This window comes from Suricata suricatta, chromosome 4 (genome assembly GCF_006229205.1).
Source record: "Suricata suricatta isolate VVHF042 chromosome 4, meerkat_22Aug2017_6uvM2_HiC, whole genome shotgun sequence".
NCBI classification, from domain to species: Eukaryota; Metazoa; Chordata; class Mammalia; order Carnivora; family Herpestidae; genus Suricata; species Suricata suricatta.
In genome coordinates, this window is record NC_043703.1 from 134,716,873 (window position 1) to 134,742,096 (window position 25,224).

General features: G+C 39.6%; 1 protein-coding gene across 1 annotated transcript in view; it reads right to left on the reverse strand.

Moving 5' to 3' along the window:
- ARHGEF33 (Rho guanine nucleotide exchange factor 33) overlaps nucleotides 1-23,611 on the reverse strand; it is a 73,909-nt gene extending 50,298 nt beyond the window's left edge. Inside the window, 2 exon segments of the mRNA XM_029937900.1 lie at nucleotides 17,392-17,461; nucleotides 23,567-23,611. The gene's annotated coding sequence lies outside the window, so the exon portion shown is untranslated.
- Nucleotides 23,612-25,224: the final 1,613 nt, after the last annotated feature.

Here is a 25,224-nt window from a genome sequence, read left to right on the forward strand (position 1 = left end):
ACTAGGGTTGCCTTACAAAAAGGCTGTGATTGTTCTCAGATCCCCCAGGAAAACCGGATGAGCACCATTTCTCCTGTATCCCAGCCAATCGTGGAGGTTAACACTTCTCAGTTCTTGCCAGTCAGATTGGTGTGACAAGGGATATTTCATCGTTACTTTTGCCGATTGCTAGAGTTACCAAGTGCCTCTACACGTCCTTACTGTACATTTAGATTTGCTATTTGGGGATTACCTGTTCCTCTGTGTTGCTTATTTTCCCACTGAGTCATCTGTCTTTTCCTTATCAATTAGTAAGAGTTTTTATATGCTAGAGATTAGATTTTTGTTTGTCATGTGAATTTTAATTATTTTTTCCAACTGTATTTTTTTTGTCTTTTGACTTTGTGGTCACTTTTGCTATTGCAACATTTTTGAATTTATGAAGTCAAGTAGAATTTTTTCCTTATTTGTGTCTTGATTTCTTGAGCTGCTTTAAACGCTCTTTGTTGCCTGGGATGCCTGGATGGCTCAGTCAGTTAAGCATCTCACTCTTGATTTCAGCTCAGGTCATGATCTCACTGTTCGTGGGTTTGAGCCCCAAGTCAGGCTCTGTCTGCGCTGACAGTGTGGCGTCTGCTTGGGATTCTGTCTCCCTCTCTCTGCCTCTCCCCTGCTTGCTCTCTATCTCTCAAAATAAATGAACATTAAAAAAATTTTTTTAGCTCTATGCAGCCCTAAGGTTTTATATATATGTTTCGCTAAATTTTCTTCTAAAGCTTTCATTATTTTTAAGTGTCTCAGTCATTTGGAACTTGTTATTATATATGGTGCAAGGGAGTGTTAATTTCTTTATCTTCCAGATGGATAGTCACTTGTACTGGCACCAGCCATTACATAAGCCATCCTTTTCTTTCATGGAATTGAGTATTATTTTTGTCACACATTAGATTCCCATATACACAGAGATCTTTTATGGGTCCTCTATCCCAGTCTTTTCTCACTCTTTCTGTTCCCAAACCACAAACAATAGATGTTCCTCTGTGTTTTAAAAATATTTGATAAGACAAGTCAACTGTTATTTTTTTATAATTTGCCATACCTGACAATTATTTTTCCATATGAATAAGTGAACTCCAAGATCATTTTATCCATTATAAAACAATTTTTAATTCTCATTGAAAATGCATTAGACTTATATATTAATTTGGGAGAACTGATGTTTTCTTACATCAGATCTTGTCATCCTTGAACATGTATCTTCTGTCCATTTGACTGGATCTTCTTTAGGTCTTTCAATCAGATTTTATTGTTTTCTTCTTAAAGACCCTGTACTGTTCCTGTGAAATTTATTCTTATGTATTTTTTATTGCTATTTTAAATGGCATCCTTCCACTTCTACTGCTAGCTGGGTTTTGTATTTTCTGGGTTTTTTTTTTTTTTTGCATTTTTACATCTAGCCACCTTAGTAAATTCCTTCATTAATTATTAAAGATTTTTAAATGAGTATTTCTTCAGCTTTCTAGATTTTTTGAAGGGTGGTTTTTTTTTTTTTTTTTGAGTAACCTCTACACTCAGTGTGGGGCTCGAACTCGCACCTCTGAGATCAAGAGCCAGGCTCTTCCAACTGAGGCAGCCAGGTGCTCCCTTTCCAGATAATTTTTATCCCTATTTTCAAATATTTATACCGGCCATTTCATTGTCTTATCTTATTGTATTTGTTAAAGCTTCCAGAATAATGTTTGCTAATAATGGTGACAGTGGACATCATTATCCATTTTCTGATTTTAATGTAAATGTCTTTAAAGTCATTTAGAATGATACTTCCTATTTGCTAAGTCATCTCTATCATACTTAAGTAATTTCTTTTTAGTTCTATTTTACTAAAAATTTCTTATTAGGAATGGATACTGTATTTTATTAGTCCTCTCAATAGCTATTGATAGAATTGTTTTTTTTCTCCTTTATTATTATAATGCATTACACTGATTCCCTGATGTTGAATCATCCTTGCATTCTATTATATTTCCTTGGCCATGGATATACCTCTTTCAATACACTGAACACTACTTGTTAATAGCTAGGCATTTTGTATCTATATTCATAAATGATTTTGATCTGTGGGAGGTTTATTGTTTTTTGTCTTTTATTCTTTTTTTGGCATTCAGATTATGCTAACTTCTTAAAATGAATTAGAGAGTTTTCAATCTTTTCCTATAGTTTAGACATTTTTTAATTAAATTGGAATTATCTGGTGTTTAAAAGATAATAGAGTGTATCTGTGAAACGAATTGGACCTAGTGCCTCTTTTAAAAAGGTAATTCTCAAAGGTAGTTGATCTACTCAATTTTTCTACTTAATTTTGTGATTTATATTTCCTAGGAAACCGTGTATTTCCTTAAGTTTGTCAACAAATCTGTTGATAAAGCAGAAGCATCTTTTCATGTGCTGCATAAAGAATGGTGGAGAGAGAAATAGCATTTTTTGAACAGCTGCTATGTGCCAAGCATTATGCCTCATACCGTCACGTTTAACTGAATCCTCATATGGGTCCTGTTGAACATGTATCATTATCCTCATTTTATAGATGAGAATATTGAGGCTTGGAAAATGGAGGTAATAGTATAGCCAGGATCATAGTTACAAAATGGCAGAGGGATCCAGAATTAGAACTCAGGTCTCTGTGATTTCAGAACTGCCGCTTTTATTACTCATGACTTTCTCCAAATAGTTACACACAATTTTATTTAGTTACTGATAGTTGTTTGAAGAAATGTGTCTTTGTATTCTTTCAGTCCCCAAATTACTGAACATTAGGATAGTTTTCTGTTTTTCACCATAACAAATGAATATTAAAAGGAATATAGCTTTTTTCTTTCCATATTTAAGACATTTTGTTCTTAGGCAAGTTTTCCAAGAAAAGAATTACTAGTTCAAACACTATGGTCATATTAATGAGTAACATATATTGAAAGGCACATTTTAAAAGGGAGGATTGGGGCGCCTGGGTGGCTCAGTCGGTTGGGCCTCTGACTTTGGCTCAGGTCATGATCTCATGTTCGTGGGATCAAGCCCCACATCAGGCTCTGTGCTGACCACTCAGAGCCTAGAACCTGTCTTCCAGTTCTGTGTGTGTCTCTCTCTCTGCTCCTCCCCACTCATGCTCTGTCTCTGTCTCAAAAATAAATAAAACTTTAAAAAAATTTAAAGGAGGATAACAACAAGATTACATCGAAAAGTAGTATGACTTTTTCTAGAAAAAGCCTTACTACTTTCTGAGATTCCCTTTGAAGTCTTACTTGCAGTCTTTTCTTCATTTTCTGTCGGAATCCCTCACTCTCTGAGCCCATTCTCTGCTCTGTTCTTCACTGCCCTGGAATCACCGTCTACCTTTGAATAACCATCAAATGCTGCCACATCCCTCTCACCAAGTTCCTACAGCTTCTACTCCTCCCCAGTCTTCCTCCTGTCTTTCCATCTCTACAGCAGCAGTGCTAGCCTTTAAAAACACCCTTGTGGGCCTTGGCAGACCCTTGAGAAATGTTTTTAGGAAAAGCCTGTTAGTTACTAACCCATGCCTGATCATTAGATAGAGCAATGGTTTTCAGTCTGTACTCTTCAAAGCCCTGGGGCTTTTTCAAACATGCCTTGGGGACAGGGACAAAGCCACCAAGCTGGTGGAGTCCTGGGCCCCCTTCTCCAACCTCTTCAACCAGAGCCTCTTTGTTCTTGCCTGATTAACAAGCAGCTTGTGGGGAGGCATTTCTTTTAAAATTGGTTTCTGCTGCTTAAAAAAAAGACTCGAAAATTATTGCAATAGAGAAATAGGACTTAAGAAGTTATAGCCAGATTTTTATGAAATTAATAGAGTTTATAATATCAGTAAAGTTAATAGAAGCCTAAAGAATACTGAGAAATATTTCCTGACCCTCCCCCAGACTGACCTAGAATGTGTACCGCACACACGCATACACGCATAAGACCACAAAAACTGAGGATTGTCTATTACTTTCCAATTACTGCTGTGACAGAAAAGGAAAGTTTGGCACTTTGGGGAATTCAAATTAATTGAAAGCAGACTTGAGTTAATTTCCACCTCAGTGTCCTTTATTGAATGGGTCTTTGGTGCACATTTCTAATTTAGTAGAATGAGAACTTTTTATGTTGGGGGGAGGGTGATGAGGAAATATTTTCCCCTGAAACTAGAGTAATTCATCAGGACAAATTCTGCACATGTTTTCAGAGGAGAAAATCGATATAATCTTTGTGTTGTAGAAGAATGCTTGGAAAAAATTACGAAAGGCATCGTTTGGTATTTTCTGTAGCTTAGAAGTGCCATGGGTTTTATGAGATGGCATATCTCACAACCTTGCTTGTACATATGTCACAGCTTGTGGTCTCTCCTACATTGTCTCACTTGATCATTGCAACAGTGCTGTACAGGGTACTGTCACCATCCATGTTATATGGAAGGAAATTGAATCTCTGAACAGTTAAGTATTTACCCAAAGTTATACAAGAAGTAGCTCCAAGTAAGACCACTATTCTATTAGCCTAGATCTTTAAATAAGTCACTTCATGACACAGGATCCCAAAGCACTATAATAGAAGGAACCACTTTTACTGTCATTAAAGATGTATTCCTGGGGCGCCTGGGTGGCTCAGTCAGTTAAGCATCCATCCAACTCTTGATTTTCACTCAGGTCATGAGCTCAAGGTTTGTGGGATAGAGCCCCTTGTTGGGCTCTGCATTGACAGTGCAGAGCCTGCTTGAGATTCTCCCTCTCTCTCCCTCTCTCTCTCTCTCTCTCTCTCTCTCTCTCTGTGTCTCCCTCTCTCCTTCTGCCCCTCCCCTGCTCGTATTCTCTCTCTCTCTCTTAAAATTAAATAAACTTTAAAACAGATGTCTTACTTCCTATATGAGCTCTGCAAGCTGTTTGAACAAACAGGTAAAATGGATTGATAAGAGGAGAAAGTTCTAACAAGTCTGATGAGACAGAGGGAGATTGAGAGAAAAAGAAAGAATACAAAATAGGACAAAAAAGAGGGATGTAACTACCAATTTAGAGGCTATGAAATATTGTTTTGAAATTCTATTTGTGGGGCGCCTCAATGTCTCAGTCAGTTGAGCGTCTGACTCTTGATTTCAACTCAGGTCATGGTCCCAGGATCGTGAGATCAAGCCCCACATCAGGCTCTGCTCTGAGCATGGGGCCTGCTTGGCATTCTCTCTCCCTCTCCCCCACCCCCGCTCTGCCCCACTTCCCTGCTTGTGCACTCTTTCTCTAAAGTAAACTAAAATAATTTAAAAACTGTAAAGTCAACCACCACCTATATAGAGAAGATAATTCAAAGAGGAGTGTCAAATGCCTACCCTTCAAATAAGAAATAATCTAGGATAAAATCACAAGAAGTTTCTGTAGTAACAATGACTGTATTATTTAATCTGAATCAGAGAACAGGATACATATAAACCACTAAATCCACCCCATGAGGTTCTGATACCAAAGCTACTCCAGGATAGCCTAAATAAATAAAATACAAATATTCTAAACAAAACGTCTGAAAGCAAAATTACAACACCATGAGCTTGCTCTAGAGTATAAAAATGGCTGGATGCTTACAAATCTATTAATATAATTCATTAATCAACATAATGCAAGAAAGCAAAGAGCCAGTGTGACCCTTAGAAGCAAAATGGTAAGGAGATAAAACAAATTTCACAATACATGGGCATATTTAAAATGACGATACCTTAGTGATAATACAATTTTTATACCTGCTTCCAAAAATATATATAATCAAAGCATTCTTGAATACATAGCAATTTAAGGTGGCAAAGGCATTACATTAAAGAGTTGAAATATAGGACTCTGCCACCAGACATCCCCCAAAATAAGCAGTCTTATTTTGAAAATGGCCTTTGGTCCTCAAGCCAGCCTCTTAATTGACTTTTTCCCAAATATAGGCGCCACTGGAAAGAAGGCAGCCCCTGGCACTGAGCCAGGTCAGAAGGCCATCATGGCATCCTTGTTAACCACCTGAGCGCTGGTCCCCTCACCAGACTGCGAGCAGCCTGGGAGCAGAGAGGTGGCCTTTGCATCCCCAGCTCCTCGTGCCATTCTGGGCACACCGTCAACAAATCTTTGGGGAAATGAACTGAGCTCTTCATCCAGCACCACAAGAGAAACAAGCTTTTTCCCACATGTGCTTCATAGAAGCAAAAAAGAATCACTGTTAAATAGAGAAAGGGTTTAGCCCAGAGGTGATTTTTATTAGGGGGGAAAAAACCCATGAGGCAAAGTTTTAGTGGCAGGACATATCCCTGTGCCCACCATTGGAACCAGGATTGAGCAGGATCTCCTGATGAATGGTCCCACCCTGAAACTAATTATACCTCATGCTCCCCCATTGCCAGCAACCTTATAGTCCCTAAAGCCAGCAAGAAGAGGGCAGAGAGTGGGCAAGCCCATAGACCAAGAGCACACAGAAAACCATCAGAATATGGAATAGCAGAGATCCTTCTGCTTCCACTCCATGGGTGCACTAATTTGTTGGTTTCCCTCATATCAGCCCGTATAGAGTAATTTGGTTGAGCTGCTATGTGTCAACATCAATCAGAAGAAAAAGAATACCAGCATGTTCTCACACACACAAAACAACCCAGTGGTTAGAGATCATTATTTTACCATTAAAACTAAAATTTAATCTATCGTGCCATTTAAGACATCAAAATGTATCAAGAGTTTCCGGCCCTATTATTCCCAGGGGCTCTTCTGACTCATCTTATTGGCTGGCATACATAAATGCGCCAGAAGCCAATTCGGTGAACCTGAATGCTTTATAGTGTGGGTCTGGTTAGGAAACTGTGCTCTCTCTCTTTCCTTATCCTGGTTGGTCTCGCTTTGATTTTGACCTTTCAAACAGGCTCTTTCCCTGGATGCGTCTGAGTTGAAGTTCAGAGCCTCTCTGAGACACCCTGAAAGAGGAGGAGGGCACAGTGCGGCCCCAGGGCAAGGCACCTGCGCACGTCAAAGGAAGGTGAAGTGACTGTCGCTGGATTCTCACCCGGTTGGTCCTGCCTGGGAAAAGCGGGAAGGGCAGGAGCGGAGGAGCGGCTCAAGGGAGAGCCATGACAGAAAGAGCCCTGAGCCCCAGAGAGAGCTCCCTCCAGCCCCAGGGATGACCCTAATTAGCAGGCGGGTCTATCAATGTGGCCAACCTCAGCTAGTCCTCAGGAAGCATTCCTCCTGCTGAGGGAGAGACAGCAGCCGGGCTCAGAGAGCTAGATCACGTGGCCGAGTTAGTAGTACCTTGTGAAATAGATCATCAGTCACCAAAGCCTTATTTAGGTGAGAGGGGAAACCAGGTTACCGCTGCCTCTCCTGGGAGAAGTTTTTTTCATAGTTCAGATAAAGTGACACATCCAATTTGGACCTGCCTTTGGCACTTTCAGAACTGCTACAAAGGAGAATAGAGCAAATCCAATCTTCAGAATGACTGTAATTTCTCATTACCTCCCAGGGTACTCCAGGAGCTGGAAATCATAGACAAACCCTGCAAATCCATAACCTCAGTTAGAAGAATAGCCCCCAGCTCATGCACCATTGACAGGAGTCGGCGATGTTCTTGGGCCCCTAAAAAACGACATTCTCCCTACACAGCTGGTCTATGCATTTCTACCTGAGGATCTCAGTCCCTGCCTTTCCCCTGACTTAAAACCCTCTGCACTCTGCCGACCCAAATCCCACTCAACTTTCAAAGGGCAGTTCCTGTGTCACACCCTTCATAAGCCTGCCTTGATGTCACCTGTTCTCCTCAACTGTCACCAACTTCATGAAGGCAAGGATCATCTTATAACCTGTTATGATTAGAGTCCAACAACATTTTTTTAATGTTTATTTACTTTTGAGAGAGAGAGAGAGTGCGAGTAGAGGAGAGGTAGAGAGAGAAGGAGATACAGAATTTGAAGCAGGCTCTAGGCTCTGAGCTGTCAGCACAGAGCCCGACACGGGGCTTAAACCCATGTGAGATCATGACCTGAGCTGAAGTTGGACACCCAGCAGACTTAGCCACCCAGGTGCCCCTCCAACAACATATTAACCTCGATATAAGATATACTCAACGTTTTTTTCATATTCAACATTTTTTTATCAATGAAAAAATGTAAATTCATCATTAGTTTGCTTATTTCTTTAATCATCTCAGCCTATTTTATACACAGCCTTCCTAGAGCTAAGGCATACTGAACCCAATCATCAAGTGCTTTCTTACCATTTCTTACCAATATCTGGGAAGTTTGGCACAAAGTGGAGAGGTCTAGAAATACTCCATAAAGAGACCAGAACACATTGGGGCTGGTTTCGCTAAGAAGCTATCTTCTGGGTTCTAAATCTCTTGTTGCACTGGTCCAATTTTCTTTTTGGAACAACTTGGACAAAAGTAAATGAAACATTGAAGTTCTCCGTCCTCCTGTCTCCAAACAACTACACACTTCTCCCATCCCAGATAGTTCAGAATCCTCCTATCCTTCAGAACCTTGAAAAATATACTGTATATGGAAACACACTGAACAATCCCACTTGAAATCTGTTCCAGGGCTGCCTAAACATACTATAAGGAAATCATTCCCTGCACAGATGATGCCCATTTCATCTTGTCCTGATGTCATTTGAAAATGGTTCCCTTACCTGACAGCAAATCAGTCTAACAGAGGGGCACACACAAGCTGAACCACATCATTTTCCACCTCCAATGCTGGGGCCTTAGTGTCTTTCATAGACCATCCATTTTCCCTTTTGATCATGCAGTCTGAACATTTTCACCAGGCTTCTCATTGTGGATCAATGTAAAAATGTTCCCCCTCTGATTAGGATGGTGGTGCACCTGCTGACTGGCAGGGTCGAGAAATGGGAAGAAGACTGGACTGACCTCCAACCCCAACCGCTCACTCAGCAGGGCCAAGAGGAAGCCACGTGAGTCTGGGCTTCCATTTTTACATATCTAATACAAGAAGGCTCTCAAAATCTTTGGAACTCTAAAATGTTGAGATTAAAACCTAACAGAGAAAATAATAATAATAATAATAAATAAAACCTAGCAGGCTATCTCCAAATATCACTTAGCAACATGGTGACATAGCAACCAGTGTCCTCCCTTCCCCAGCCTCTCCATCCTCACAGCCTCCCACAATTGTTCTTCTGTTCAGTCTGAAACAACCAAAACACCAAAATGAAAACAAAACAAAAAACCCACTATACCCCAAACTGGAATTATGTGAAGTATTTTACAATTTCCTAATCCTTAATTCTTTCACTATGCAGTTTGGGCTGTTTTTTAGTACTGAGGTCCTTTTTTTTTTTTAGTTCTTGGGCTTTTTTTTTTTTTTTAGTCATCTCTATACCCAACGGGGGCTCAAATCCATGTCCCGAAGTTCAAGAGTAGCATGCTCTTCCAACTGAGCCAGCCAGGTGCCCCGAGTACTCAGGTCTTTATTTTGAGGGAAGGAAACAAAACTGGCTTTTCTTCTGATTTTTTTTTTGCCTGCTAAATGAATATTCCTCGTTGTTATATTTCTTTCCAATGAATATTTGCACTTGGACGTTCCATGATCACCTCAAGTTCAAGTAGTTTCTGTCACACTGGTCATAACCTATTCAGGGCCCCCTGAATAGGACACAGATTCCCCTAGCTCTGTCACTAGTGCTCCCATTGACCTAGGCTCAAGACCTCTGAATGAGCTTCCTCTCCACCTCCGGTCCACGGGCAGTAAAATCCTTCTGAGTCTTTCTTTGTCAGATTTCTTAAATTTCCTCCTTCCCTTTCCATTGTTACCTCTTTGTTTCAACCCTGATTGCTCTGTGCCTAAACCTCTAGGAGCTTTCTAAGTAGTTTATTCAACACTCTACACTGCTACTAGATTATTTTCCTTTGGTCATTTCTTACTTCTGCTCAAAAACTTGAGTTATAAAATATAATATATAAATTATTTTTTTAGGGTCCTCCACAATGTCCCTGATCTTCTACAACCTTGTTTCCAACATGTAGGGGATATTCCAGCCTTCTGATTTAATTTATCATCTACATTCCTCCGGTGTCTCTCCATTTCCCTGTTGCCTCGTCTGCCCACCTCAGCTCATTCCCTGAGGTCTAACTCAGGTTCATTACCTCTGGAACTTCCTCCTTCAATCCAAAAGGAAATTAGCCATCCTTTCTTGGAATTATCCATAGAACTCAGTTGGAACCAAAAACCATGACTTTCTAGTGTTATTTATCTTACATAAATAGTCTCATTGTCTAAATAGATTATTAAACTTCTTGAGAAAAAAGATTATTTCTTCTACCTCTTAGGATCCTTGGTGCCCATTCTGTGTACTAATATAGAGTAGAATCTCAATAAAAGTTTGTTAAATAATAAGATGATAAAACTGCCAAACACTGTCGATGATAACTATTTAGCATGTAAGCTTATGGGCTAATTAGGTGTAATCAGCTATTAGTAATTAATTGGCTAAGTGCTCTCTTACCTAAAAATCTGATAGTCAGTAGTCACGAATGCAGAGACTAAGGGAGGAAGAACTTGGCCACAGGAAATCTAGGCCGGGAGAGTGGAGCAGAGGGACCTAAGGCTCAATCTCAGCCGTAGAGGGCATTTTCAGAGTTACAGGGTCATAAGATGATCTGCAATGGCTTAGCCCTTGTTATATTAGATTCAAATAAGATTAGAATTAGATTATATATAATACACTATATTATATATATAAATACACACACACACACACACACACACACACACACACACACACTAGATTAGAATGTTTTAGATTTTGAGGTAAAGTGAATCCTTTTCATCCTTAACCCACTTTGGAATACACCTTAGCAACACCACTACTAGGGTTTGCCCACTTCTTAACATCCGTAGGAGCTGCCTTCAGTCTGCCGTCCCTCTGCTTGGGGACCCACGCCTCCAGCCTGCTCCTAAGCAAATCACCTTACAGGCAGTGAATGAGCCAGCAGATGCAAGATGAACAGAGATGAATGAAGGTAGGGAGGGAGGGAGACCCACCCCTTTGAAAGCAGTATTTCCAATCTAGTCCTTCATTCTTTACCTCCTTCCTACACATTCTTTAGGTGGGGTCCTTCCCCACCTAGGCTGTGGCTTGTGGAACTGAAGAGAAAAGTACTAAAAATCTGGATGCAGAATTCACATACAAAACAAGTCCCTGCTTGGTAAAGTCCTATAAATTCAATTATCAAAGCTTTTTTACTTTATTGTTAATAGCCATATTTCCCATGGAATAAAAATGAAATAATTACATAGATGCAGTACATTTGAAAAGTCATTCAAACTCTGAAATAGAACATTCAGACTCAAAGAAGCGAGGAGAGGCTCACCGGTAAAAGTCTTAGGACATGAAAGATATAAGAAGGGAAAGCTAGGTTGAAACCCAAACTCTCACACACCTCCACCAGGGCCTATTTCATTCCTATCTCTTGACAAGTTCAAGGTCTTCTCAAATTTACAATGCCACATAATCATATAGCAAGGGCAAAATGGTTCCAAAGCTTCAGGTCACCGCTTAAAAGGCCTTCCCTGACCACATATTCAGAGCAGGACCCAGCCTCCACTGCCCATCTCTCTTCCATTGCCTCATTTTTCTTGATGCATTTCCCAGCAAACGATATCACTATCTATCTATTTCTTCATTACCATCTTGACTGACCACCTCCAGATCATGAGGCATGGGTGTTTTTATTCACTCTTCATGCTCCAAAGTCTGACACAAGATCTAGCATAGAATGCGTTCGAGTAAATAGGTGTTAAATAAACGAGTGAACCAATATCATAGTTTGGAGAGACCAAGCCGAACCAAACCAGAATTACTTGCAGTATGAACTAAAGATGAAGCACAGAAACCAACTTGACAATAAACTCTAAAAAAAAAAAAAAAAAAAAAAGATGAAGCACAGAGTGGTAAAGAAAATCAGAACTAAGGATTACGTTGAGATCAGCTGGCCCAACCCTGTGGCTTCAGGAATAAAGAAAAGGAGGTCAAGCGGTTGACTTGACTAAATCCCAAGCTCTTGTTTAGACAAAAATAATAAAAGAACTCATTCAGAGGCCCTGGTTACCACTGCAGGAGCCAGAATCTGGAGCTCGGCTCTGGCTCCGGAGCGGCAGCCTCAGCCCCGGGGTGGCGTGGGGCGGGGGGAGGGGGGGGCGTGGCCGGCAACCAGCAGGGCCTGTGCACAGGGTGATGCTGAATGGAGGGAGCTGCGTGCAGCAGTCTGTCAGAGGCCGTGACAGAGCTCTGGAAATGCGAGAGGGGAAAACTCAATTTGTCTGGAGGTCTCTCAGGGAAAGTATCTTGTGTGTTTGAAAGGAACGCTTGATCAACATCATGAGGGGGTATGGGCACCGGTATGTGGGGATAGGGGATTGATAGGCTGTCCTACATGCGGTCTTTTGTTTTTTAATCTTTTTTATTTATTTTTCCAAAGTTTATTTATTTTTGAGAGAGTGAGAGAGATAGAGCTTGAGCAGGGCAGGGGCAGAGAGAGAAGGAGACACAGAATCCAAAGCAGGCTCCAGGCTCTGAGCTGTCAGCACAGAGCCTGACTGGAGAAGGGGGGAAAGGGGTTCAAACCCACAAACCATAAGATCATGACCTAATCTGAAGTCTGACACCTTTTTAAAAAATTTTTTTAAATGTTTTTATTTATTTTTTGATACAGAGAGAGACAGAGTATGAGAGGGGGAGGGGCAAAGAGAGAAGGATACATAGAACCAGAAGCAGGCTCCAGGCTCTGAGCTAGCTGTCAGCACAGAGCCTGACGCCGGGCTCAAACCCACGAACGTGAGATCTGACCTGAACCGAAGTTGGAGGCTTAACCAACTGAGCCACCCAGGCGCCCCGAAGTCTGGCACCTTTTAGCCTGCCTCAGGTGCCCATCATCTTTTTTAAGTAGTTTCCACAAGCAACATGGGGCTTGAATTCATGACCCTGAGATTAAGTGTCACATGTTCTATTGACTGAGTCAGTCAAGCGCCCCCTAGGTGCAGTCTTAAATAGCAACAAATGGTCACCAAACAGCCTTCTAAGAAAGGTGAGTCCAGTTTGTTGGTAAATGTTTTCCTGAGAGCTGTCGCGTGAGGCTGGAGCTGAGCAGCTAGTGATTCTGGATGGGGGGAGGGGAGGGGAGGGGGCAGGTATTGCCCTTCAGGGGCCTCGTTTTTCACTCTTCCTCCATGAAGGAATCAGCTTGTCCTTTATTCAAATGTTGAATATTGATAGCAAATCTGTTTGAATGAGTGTCCGATTTTTAGCCTGCCTCAGGTGTCTTGATCCTTAAGTTTGCATCTCAGGAGCTGCTTCTCACTAACTCTAGCTCATTGGCTCTGCAAATCACAATCTCATCATATCCTCTCCAGCACTCGGTCTGGAACCCTGGGGAGGCTGCATGGGCGGGGCTCCCCATGTGTCCCTGTGCCAGCCAGGTATCAGCTGATATAATGATGCTCCTAGTAACAGCTATCAACTGAACCAGTTGAACTTACTTGATGTTTCACTATTTCATAGTACTTAAAATTATAGTAGTTAGTGTGGGTGATACAGATGTGTAGATATCACAGTTCATGCATTTCATCAAACACTTGGCTCTGTACCTTTGTTTCTCCCATTCTCTATGCTTCAAGTATCTTTCTTCCCTAAAGAAGTATTTCTTACCCTTCAAGGCTCAATTCAAGCACCTTTCTCCATGAAGCCTGCCCTGATCCTCCAAGTCATCTTTAGTCAACCCCTCTTCTACTACATTCTCACACTATACTATTAGTGTTTCTCCCTGCTGGGCGTTGTAGGCAGGTTACAGTCTCTCTGTCTGATTCCCATAGGATACTGTCAGCCCCTCTAGGGCAGGGACCATTTCTTATTCATATCCATTGCACCCAGTGGTCATCTGGTTCTTACCAAACTAGAGTGCTGGACTTTAAGCTTCAGGATAAATATAGATCATCTCCTTATTAGGCAGTTTTACTTAATAATAAGCAACTTAAAAATATTATACATTCTTAAATCCTGAGATATTTTATAGGGAGGCATGCAAAAATCAGCTTGGCTTTTAAAGGTAAATACATTTATATTATTTGTTCACATTCCTCCTGTGTGGTTTGAGACCTTTTTGTGATGAACACTCAACACAGATTTGAGTTGAATTTAATTCAATTCCAGAGGATGTTGATGATTAATGATTATTTTTCCCTAAAGCAAACGACAATAGGGAGAGATTGGTAAAAGGGTACAAACTCTCAGTTATAAGATGAATAAAGTCTGAGGGTCTAATGTATAACATAGTGACTATAGTTACTGTATTGTATAATTGAGATGTTCTCTTTTTTTTAAAGTATATATATTAAGTAATCTCTATAACCAACATGGGGCTTGAACCCCCAACCCTGAGATCAAGAGTCATGTGCTCTTCCTACTCAGCCAGCCAGGCACCCCTATAATTGAAATTTTCTGAGAGTAGAACTTAATGTTCTCACTAAAACAAAACAAAACAAAACATGGTAAATGTGTGAGGTGATGGATGTGTTAATTAACTCAATGGGGGAAATCCTTTCATAGTATATACATATAACAAATAGTGGGTTAAATACATTACAATACATATTCGTCAGCTATTTCTCAGTAAAGCTGAGGGAAAGAGAAAACAACACAGAACTTTATTCATTCATAGTAATAGCAAGGAGACACCTTTTTGTTTTAAATTAATAAGCTAAAAAATGCAAGCTGGAAAAGTCAATGCTATTTGACCTAAAATTATAAATTCTGTTTTAACAAAAGTTCACTATCTAAACATATGGACCAAGAGATCTTTGGGAGCAACTACCCATTGGCAAAGACCAAATGCTTTACTGTATTTTTTAAAAAATTATGATCCATCATACACACAAAAGTGCCTATTCAATATACATATAAGTTTAGTCTTCAAAGCTCCTACTGCAACTAATAAGTAAAAATTTTAATGAATAATAAATATTCATCAAGTAAATATCCTTGAGACATTATAGTTTTGCCTCAATTATGAAGCCACTGCCAAGCACTAGGAGGCGAGACTAAATTGGATTTTTAGCTGGGTATATTAGGTTACATAGAGTCAAAAAGAAATGAAATGGCTATGGCATTATTTGTAAGCCTTGCTCTAATTGTATTACTTTGAAGCCTAAATTACAAAAATAATTATAAAAAGATACATAATAGTGTAGAAATACTACAACGAATTTTACTTTCTTTCTCTTTGCTACTCTTTGCAGGTGGAAGAGTCGTTGGGAAAGCAACAGCCCACCGGGAGTTACTGGATTCCATGCCGAGGGCATGGGGGTGTGCAGACCGGGAGTGAGTAATATATCGTCAGAGACTGACATTCCTGCAGTGAGGGGGGCAAACTGCTGCCCAAATTTTGAGTTTTATCTTACACACACGGTCTCTAAGCTCCATTCCCCCAATCTCCTTCGTGAAACCAATGACTTTACAATGAATTCCATCTGATTTTTAGCAACATATCTTTTTAATAGTATATGGTTTCATCACTGATCCTCCAATAAGTCTGAATCAAGTGGTCTCATCTCCTTTTTCTACCTTATTCTATCATCTAACTTATTATTCCCATGCACATTTATTCAGTCATGCATTAATTATAGCCTTCTTACTTACCTATGAAAATCTTAATCAAAATCCTTCAGTGACTCCTGAGTTCAGACATCCTCACGCAGCGGACCTCTATCTTCATCTGGCCTCGGTATCACTGTCATACACACACCGGGCTCCTATCACAAAGACAGTCTTGTGGTTCTCTATCTTTTCTAGCCTCTCTAGCTTCTGGGCTTCAGTGGACATCCTTCCCTTACTCTGGGTGAACTCCTTGTGTCTGTCAAGAGTTGGTGCAAGTACCACTCCTCCCTGTCTTTCTTGATGTGTCTTGCTAACGGTAAGCCCTTGCTTTTTTGTGCTGCCATAGAAGTGTCCACACTTCTACTATAGTACTCATGCTAAATTATTCATTTAAAAATCTTACTTCTACAAGATCAAAGGGTCCATATATTCTCAGCATGTCCATGAATCCTCTAAATTATAGCAAAATTTTGGAGAGGTTCATTTTCTTCTGGGGAGAAGATTCAGAGCTTACATCAGACTCTCAACAGAGTCCATATTTGCCCTTTCACAACCAAATTAAGAACCACTGCACTAAACTAAGAGTTCCTAAGAAACAGAAAGTCAGTTCTATACTTCTTTGAATCTCTGTAATCAGCTGGCTAATGTTAGATGAATGAACATCTCAGTTATTTTTTTAAATGCTTATTTACTTATTTTTGAGCCCGGAGGAGTAGGGGAGGGGTAGAGAGACTGAGAGAGAGAATCCCAAGCAGGCTCCATGCCATCAGTGCACAGCCTGACGTGGGGCTTGAACTCACAAACCACAAGAACATGACCTGAGCTGAAATCAAGAGTCTGACGCTTAACCAACTGAGCCACCCAGGCACCCCAGCATGTCAGTTATTATTTAGAGGCAGATGTATATATTAGTAGATATATAGTATCTTCAACCTCCTCCATTCATTGATGCTTTTAAGGAGACAGGAAGTGTGATACGGTAAAAAGTACATTGGTCAAAAGGAAAAATAGAGAAGCATTTTTGCCAAACTAGTAGCAGTGGTTATGCCTGGAAAGGGGGTTGAGGTAGGGGTGGGATGGGCTTTCAAACTTTACTTAAATCCTTTTGTCTTGATCCAGTTTGTTTTATAATGTGTGCTTTTTAGTTTTGAAACATAAAAGTAATGTTTTAAACCATAGGATTCTCTTCTTAAGTTCATGAGACATCTAGCTTCAGATTGCATATCTGCTGCTTATTTAGTGTTGTGCTCCTGGGAATATTACTTACCCTTTATAAAGCCCACATTTCTTCAACTATAAAATGAGGCTAACACCTACCTATCCCATATAGTTATCATGTTACAAAGCCTAGTATGAAAGAGGGACTCAGCAGATACTAGTTTAATGCAAATTTTGTTCTCCTTTAGGCCTTTTTTTTTTTTTTTGCACTGTCCAAAGACATCCACAATAAAACTCAATGAAAATACAGTTCACTACTGCCCCAATACTCATTCATATATTCGGTAAAAGTCTGGTGTAACATGGCTAGTGTATGAAGTGGCTATTAGCTCCAACTGCTAACTAATAAGGAATCCCAGGATATATTCACTTGTTTTTAAACAAAGAGGAGTTACAAGATTCTTAAGCAATTCCTAAATTAAGTACAAGTGCTGGTTTAAACTAAGTACGAGGACACTGGTTTAAACTCAGCCCTCCGCTCATCTGTGTGGTTCCTAGAAACAAGTTCTTTGCAATGTTCACTCACCTCGTGGCCTGTCTCCACCAGTAGACATCACACCATGTTTTGTGAAGTCTTTCTGATTTTTCTAGAAGTTCTACAAGAAATAAAATGCCGTTGATAATGATACGCACCTTGTGATTTATACCACCCTTTGTTTTAATAATTTTATAACTAAAGTTTTTTTCATATATTCAATGGACCACTGTCAAAAATTCTAATCATTTAATAATATATCAAGTAAAAAGTAAAAGTTCTTGTTTCTTCTAGTCTTTCCATTTTTAAGTTGCTTGGTGTTCAGTAGGCACTCAACTATTATTATTAACTCAACTATTATTAACAAATACAAATCAGCTCAACTATTATTGACTAATAAAAATATATCCCTATGTATTTATTTTATTTTTTAAATTTTTTTAATGTTTTATTTATTTTTGATACAGACAGAGACAGAGCATGAGAGGGGGAGGAGCAGAGAGAGAAGGAGACACAGAACCTGAAGCAGGCTCCAGGCTCTGAGCTAGCTGGCAGCACAGAGCCTGACGCGGGGCTCGAACCCACAAACCGTGAGATCTGACCTGAGCCGAAGCCAGAGGCTTAACCGACTGAGCCACCCAGGTGCCCCTAAATCCCTATGTATTTAAAACCAGCTGAAGTATTGCAACATTCAAAGCAGTTCATCTGACCCTAAAATAATGAAAGCCACAAAGGTAGAGATTTTCCTAAGTATCCCACATTAAATGAAGTCACCTACTTCAAGTGACAAGTAAAATAGGTTTGTAATAGGTTTTTCTGTAGGGGCTAATTGAGGTGATCTACAGTTAAAATGAAATGGAAACCCATTTGGAAAATACCCTAAGAGTATACGGTGGGTTTTTTTTTTTTAGTAATATAGCAGGTTTTACCCTAGTTATATGTTTTATTCATTTTTCATTATCCAAAACTTCTTGGGCAGTTTGGCCAAGTGACAGAATCTTGATTTCTTGATCTGTATAACTGGCGTAATAATAATAATGCAGGTGTGAGGATGAAAGGAGATGAAGGCTGGGGGCCAGAGGCTGGAATGTGGGCCCTCAGGGGACCAAAGGCTTACTTGGCCACTTTTTTCTTTCTTCTGTTTTTTTTTTTTTTAGTCACCTTTATCATTTTGTCAAGGTTCCTTCCTTTATCCAAAGAGAATCTATGTTTATTCACAGCTTGGCTTGCTCTTTTTTTTTCTCTTAACTTTACAGATAATTTTTCTTTAAATGTCATTTTTGGGGGTGCCTGGGTGGTGCAATCAGTTAAGTGTCCAACTTTGACCCAGGTCATGATCTCGCTGCTCCTGGGTGTAAGCCCTGCATCAGGCTCGGTGACAACAGCTCAGAGCCTGGATCCTGCTTCAGATTCTGTGTCTCTCTTTCTCTCTCTGCCCCTGCCTGCTCTCTCTCTCTCTCTCTCTCTCAAAAATAAATAAACATTAAAAAAATTTTTTAATGCTCCTTTTTGGGCATAATGCCGTTCTTTGTCCGAAGGAATATAAGGGACAACGTAAGGCCTGATACTGGCTCTATCAGATGCTGCTCATTCCCACCCAGGGTCCCTTTTTCTTTAGTAACCCAGTTAAAAAACTATACCCCCCCCCTTCTCTTTCACTGCTAGATATAACCACAAGAATAGATGCTGGGGCGCCTGGATGACTCAGTCAGTTGGACGTCTGACTTCGGCTCAGGTCATGATCTCACAGTCTGTGGGTTCGAGCCCTGCATGGGCTCTGTGCTGATGGCTCAAAGCCTGGAGCCTGCTTCTGATTCTGTGTCTCCCTCTCTCTCTACCCCTTCCCTGCTCACTCTCTGCCTCTCTCTCCCAAAATAAAAAAAGAAAGACATTAAAAAAAAAGAAAGAATAGATGCTACCCCTGAAGTAGTAGAAATAATATAAGTGATCTCTGAGAAGTCTCCTCAAAAGAGAGAACACATCTTTTTCTTCCTACTTTTCCTTCCTGCTATCCAAATGCAAATGAGCCAAGTGGAGTCTGAGCAACCTTCTGGACCAAAAGGGATGCACTAAGGATGGCAGAAGAGCAGGAGAGAAGGAACCAGGATCCTTCACATAAGGACCTGCTCTAACAGCTCTGGACTGCCTACCTCTGGGCTTTTTTTTCTTCTTTTTTTAGTAGGCTCCATGTCCAATGTGGGGCTTGAACTCACAACCCTGTGATCAAGAATCACGTACTGCATTGACTGAGCCAGCAGGCACCCCTGAGCTTTTTTTGTTTAACCTAAGAGAGAAATAAACTTCTAACTTGTTTAAGCCACTATTCTTTTGCTTTTCCATCATCCACAGATGAACCCAAACTTACTGAGATGCTGGCCCTCTAGGAAATTGTCTTGAACCAAGAAGCTTTTTTAATTCTTGAAAGTTTTCTCTCCTTTGAGAAGTGTCACTCCAATCCTTGTTTTTACCCTCCCCCCTTGTAACAACCATAGTTTGGATATCATACACGCATTTGAGCTCTACAGATAGGAACTTGGAAAATGAGGCCATTCTATTGGGGAAGGAAGAAAGAAGTTTGACTAAAATTAAGTTTGTGGCTTTTTGTGGACTAAAGGGAAAACAATTCATTTCAATTGTGCAAGCATTTATTAAGCATATATCATGTAAAAAGCACTGTGCCAGGTGTTAGGAGAAATCTAAAGATGACATTATTCCTCCTTCAAGGAGATACCTGAGTAATTGTAGCATGTGATGGGTGATAAAAAAATAAAATGCAGTAAGAAAAATATAAAATGCCTAAAACTTTCAGAGGAAAAAAGATGAGTTCCAGTTGTGGGGATTATAGAAAATTTCATGAAGAAGATAGGATTTGAACTGTGGTTTGAACAGTATGTAGAAATGGTAAAAAGAGGATCAGCAAAGGAACAGAGGTAGAAAGTCACAAGGCTAAGTGGGGATTCTAGGGAGCGTAAAGGGTAGCGGAGGAGGAAAAGCTAGACTGGCAGACTGAGGACAGACACAGGGCCGGGAATATCTTTCTGGGAGCCTGCTCTGCAGTAGAGAGAATGAGGAGTCATTGAAAGGTTTAGACAAGAGAGGCCCTATCACATGACTTCAGGAAGAAGGTGCCTCCGGCACAACAGAGGAAAGACCAGCTGCAAAGAGGCTGGTGAGGAGTAAGAGGTAATGATGGTCTGAGTTAGAGAAGCACCCATTAGAAAGGACAGGAAGACACAGATGCAACGTTTCAGAGATTACTGCATGAGCTAGATGTATACTTTGCCAAGGAAAAAGATTCGGATTGTAATTCTCAGATTCAGAAGTGAAGAATATACCCGTAAAGGAATTTTTAAAAAGTACCCTTGGGGCGCCTGGGTGGCTCAGTCGGTTGAGCGGCCGGCTTCGGCTCAGGTCATGATCTCACGGTTTGTGGGTTTGAGCCCTACGTCGGCCTCTGAGCTGACAGCTAGCTCAGAGCCTGGAGCCTGCTTTGGATTCTTTGTCTCCCTCTCTCTCTGACCCTCCACTGCTTGCACTGTCTTTGTCTCTCAAAAATAAATAAAAAGCATTTAAAATTAAAAAAATAAAAAATAAAAAATACACTTATTTGAACCAAGAATCTAAAAGGAGGTTGAATATGCTGTAATAATGAGCGTATTGGTTCTACAATTTTAACAGAGCCTTAACATATTATCCTCAGATGTCGGTGGGGAGGGCCCGAATAACTGGTAGATGGGGGAAAAGTACTGAAAAGTATCTTGGCAAAGAAAGGCACTCACCCCTCCTTCCCAGTGCTCACCCTCTGCCTGGCGTTATGGGGAACAACAGCAGGTGTCAGGGAAGGCTTTCCCGCTTCCCCCGTCATCCCTTCACCACCATCTCTACCCACCCCAGCACCCACACACTCCGTAAGGATTCCAGTGAAACTTTAAGAGAAAGAGGAAGCTTTCTAGAGAGCATAAGAATTTGCTAACATTTGCCTCTTCCTTGCTTGCTAAAACCATGCCAGCATAGCCTGAGGAAACCAGGAAAGAGCTGGCAGAGACCCATATAAGGGCATCGTATTCTGAAATAGCTTTGAGAAGACTAACCCCTGCCCCCCAGAATCCTCAAACACTACTTCCTCATCCCTAAATTCTAGAGATATCCTCAAATGAACAAATTTGAGCATCTAATCGGTTGCCAATTTCTCTTTCAATTTTTCTGATTAATTTAGGAAGACTTAAATGGGTGTTAATATCTACTAACCTCTCCTTTCTCAACAAGGGCAGCAGCACATAAAACAATCAGAAGGGTGTCCTCTGTAATATTTAGCAAGTTATGGTTTAGCTCATTTTATTTGGGGCACTGAAAAGAAAGCCCTTACAGATAAAATAATGAGGATTTTTTCTTCCATGGTTCCCAAGGTGATTTCTGGCACTCTTGAAAGCACAAGTGATTAATCAATTATCAAGCCACTGGGGATAAGCAACAGTAATGTGATTATCAAATTATGGATATTGGACAAACTGTGCTTAATTCCCATGTAAAGTGTACATGTGTGTGTGTGTGTGTGTGTGTGTGTGTGTGTGTGTGTCGAGAGGAGGTCAGTTGGAGAATCAGTACCTTCAACATTGTTCCCGAGAAAAAAATGGCAGGAATTATTAAAGATTGTTATATTTTATAAAAATTCAAGCGGGTGCCTGGGTAGCTCAGTCAGTTGAGCATCAACTGACTCAGATAATGATTTCATGGCTCATGGGTTCAAGCCCCATATCGGGCTCTGTGCTGACCACTAGCTCAGAGCCTGGAGCCTGCTTCAGATTCTATGTCTTTTTCTCTTTCTGCCACTCCCCTGTTCATGCTCTGTCTCTATCTCTCAAAAATAAATGAATGTAAAAAAATTTTTTAATCCAAAAACTGAGAAAAATATTGGGCAACTCATACTCCAGTCCTCAAACTCAAAATCAAAGGTTCTTAATCTGTGGTCCACAGATTAAAATTCAGACCAACTGTAAATCTCCTAATAATGTTTGCAAATTTTTGTGTGATTTTACTTTTTTTTTTCCAGACAGGAAGGAAGAAAGGAAGACTTTTTTGTGTGCCCGTTGCTTGGAGTTTACTAGTTTATGGCTATATTGATTTTTACTCTTGTATACAGAGAAAAGGGAAGGAGAATAAAGAAAAACAAGGAGTCTCATCAGGTCTGTCCCAAATCAAATCAACCAATGTATGTGAAATTTATACAAAGTATTTATCTGTTAACTTTTGTGTTGTATTTGTATTAAAAGTTAATAGTATGATCATCTTCCTTTCAAATGCCTTTCAAGTTTCAAACTGGTTTAGGTTGCATTTTCAAAATCCATGGTATTAACAAAAATGTAGATGTTAATTAAATTCATAGAAACTGTTTAGAATAAACATGTCAAAAAATGTCTCTAGTATAAATTTCTGATCATTTTTGTTAAATTCTTCAGAAGTACCTTCAATTAAATGACTATACCATTTGCAGCAATATAATTTTGTATTGAAAGGAGCTATTATAGAACACAAAAGGGTAATAAAAAAATATATTTCTATATTTTCAGAATACTAGTTTTAGCATATAAAAAGCCATATAATTCCAGTACTAATTATAATGGAATGCTATCCTCATTTAAGTAAAGAATAGAAAGCTTTCAAGTGAAATGCAGTTCTTCTCATCATGTTCCCAAAACCCCGCAAAGAGTTTAGAATTAAGTTTCACTAATGTCCCTGTGTAATTAATCAGCACACATTATTCTGTACATAGAGAAGTGAACTCCGATAGACTCTTCGGTCCCTTTTCTGTGTTACAAAAGGCATTCCCAATCTTTTTTGCTCTTTATTCTTAGTCCCAAAGAGGCATATACATGTTGGATTTATCTGCCCTGTAAATCAAGACTCCTGTCCTCTTTTCTTTACGATTGTTCTCAAAATTTAATTCCGCCTCAAATTAATACGTAAATGTGCAACTCTTCAGTCCCCAAACGTTTCATTAGTTGATAACTTGCAAAGGCAGATAATGATACAATTTGAACATTAAGCAAGAAAATATATGAATATTTTACAAATTGTTAGAACTTTTAAATCATTATTTCTTTAAATAGCCACCTTAAATAAATGTGGGCATGATTTGAATCTAAATTAGTAAGGATTTGTGGGATTTCTTTTATGAAAATATTTCCCCTTTCAATGCCTTTCAAAGCACATAAAAGCACACACTTACCCCATGTTGCCTGCTGTGGTTATATCATCCTCAGATCAAGCCTTGTCTGGATTCTAAATTAATTTAAAGGTTATATAAAAAAAAAAAAAAAAAAAGGAGAGGTTCGACTTCCCCGGAAACGAGACTGTCATATGCTAACTAGGCTTTTAAATGAGGAAAACTAGTGTCTCTTCTAATTATATAAGCTCCAGGTCAAATTCTAGCATCAACTAATCAACTGAACTGCATTTAGTTTCAAGGAGTAAAAGAAAGAAAACTGTTTAAAAGGAATGACTTTGTTATCTTGGAAAACTGGAAACTTGAGCATTAAAAAGTTATATATATATCAATAAAAAGTTAAAGATTTTAAAAGCAAAGTATATGTCTTATTGCCTTAAATACTTTTATTTATTTTTTATTTTTTTAATGTTTTTTTAAATTTATTTTTAATACAGAGAGAGACAGAGCATGAGAGGGGGAGGGGCAGAGAGAGAAGGAGACACAGAACTGGAAGCAGGCTCCAGGCTCTGAGCTAGCTGTTAGCACAGAGCCTGACGCAGGGCTCGAACCCACAAACGTGAGATCTGACCTGAGCCGAAGTTGGAGGCTTAACCAACTGAGCCACCCAGGCGCCCCTGCCTTAAATACTTTTAAAGAAAAATATTGTGAAAAAATTAGTTTACAGTAAAACAGATCATTTTCCTATATTTCCCAGAAGTTTTGAAATTACATTATATGTCTTGGTCCCTGAAAATAGCCTCTTACTTTATCTTAATTTGTATGAATTCCAATACAATAATAATATTTAATTCTAAAACATACCAATTGATGTTAAGCAACAACTCCAAAAGTGTCTAATTTTAAAAATGTATCTTTGAACAGCTAAAAATAGGGTCTTTTGAAATTAAATACATAATCTATGATTATGAAAAACAAACACAAATACAAATTTTTTGTATGAAACACAAACACAAATTTTATTTATATGTATTTTTTGAAAAAGAGAGAGAGAGCACAAGCAGGGAAGGGGCTAAAACAAAGGGAGAGAGAATCTTAAGCAGGCTCCATACCCAGCACTCAGCACAGAGCCTGATACGGGGGCCCATTTCACAACTGTGAGATCATGACCTGAGCCGAGATCAAGAGTCAGACGCTTAACTGACTGAGCCACCCAGGCGCCCCTTATTTATATGTTTTAAAAGACATTTCAACTCAGATTTACAGTAGGACAACAGAAATTGTTTAAAATTATCAATGATATATTGAGAAGTACAAATTTCCATAAGATTTTGAATGAAGAAATATATGGAGGTTATTGTTTATGCCATTTATTGTCAGTTTTGGAAAATAGTTTCAGCAAACCCTCAGGTCTACATTGAATAATTTCTAACATGTCATTGTCATATACTGCCCTGCTAAATTTTAAGTTATATTATCTAAAAGGTAAAGAAGCTTCCTTGGCATAGAATATGTGAGGACGCATAGATCTACTTCTGACAAAATTGAAATATAATTCATAGACCACACATAAAATTTGCCTTTTTAATGTGAACAATTCAGTGTTTTTTAGTATTCCCAGGGTTGTGTGACTATCACCACTATTTCCAGAAATTTCCATCACCCCAAAAAGAAACCCATGCCTTCCAAACCCTCCCTCCCCACGGCAACCACTAATCTAC